Here is a 1,418-nt window from a genome sequence, read left to right on the forward strand (position 1 = left end):
AAAAAAAAAAAAAAAAAAAAAAAAAAAAAAAAAAAAAAAGAAATATAAATATATATATTATTATATATATATAATATATTATTATATATATATATATATATATAAATATAAATAAAATATGTATATATAAAACAAAAAAATATTTATAAATTCATTATTAGTATTTATATTTTATTATATAAATAATTATTTTTACTAAAATCTGTTAAAAATTAAAAAAGAAACTATATAAAAAAATATTATAAACAATATATTATAATATATAATAAAATAAATTATATGAATATATATATATATAATATATTTTTTTTTTCAGTGGATGTAGAAGTAAATAAATAATATTATATTATAACTATTAAAATTTACAAGGTTATAATTATATATTATATAATAATATAATATTTATAAGTACAATATATATTTATATATATGTATATATTTTATTATTTATATTTTTTAATAATATATATTTATAATAATACATAATTATTTTTTTTTTTTTTTTTCAACATATAAATATATATATAAATACATTTTTATTATATATATATTATTTTATAAAAGTATATATATTATAAATAAAAAATATATATATAATAATTAATATTTTTTTCATTGCTATAATAGATGTATATATTATATAATATACATAATATAGATTTATATATATAAATTTATTTTTATGTGTCGATTTTTATATATGTAGCAAGAAACCACTAAATTAGTTGCTTTTAAAAATTAATAATTTATTAATATATATATATATTGTGAATTTAAAAAGCAGAAAAAAAAAAGAAGGAAAAAAAAAAAAAAAAAAAAACTATGAGAATATTTATTTGTACATCTATAAAAATATTATGCTTATAAAATTGATATTTTATTATATATTATATATATATAATGGCTATATATATATATATATATATATATATATATATATAATATATTATTAATTTTTATGTATATATATAAATAAATATATTGTAATATAATTTATAATATATTATTATATTATTAGATCCTTTCAATAATAAATAAATTAAAATTTTATTAACATAGGAATATATATATATATATTTATATATATATAATATATTTTATATACAAAAAATTTATGTATACATATAGAGAGAAATATGATTCATAAGAAAAAAAAAAAAAATTATATTTATTATAATAAACCGGTATATATATAATATATTATAATATTATATATATTAATTTTTATATAATATAATATATTTCAATATATAATATTTTTTTTTTCATCATGGTGGGAAGAGCATTCTTTTATAATATATAAAAAATATAAAGAAATTTATATATATATATTATATATATACCTAAATTTTTATTTTTTCATTGGTAATATGTTTTAACCATATTTTATTATTGTTATATAATATATTTTTATAGTT

This window comes from Plasmodium reichenowi, chromosome 14 (genome assembly GCF_001601855.1).
Source record: "Plasmodium reichenowi strain SY57 chromosome 14, whole genome shotgun sequence".
Classification (NCBI taxonomy): Eukaryota; Apicomplexa; class Aconoidasida; order Haemosporida; family Plasmodiidae; genus Plasmodium; species Plasmodium reichenowi.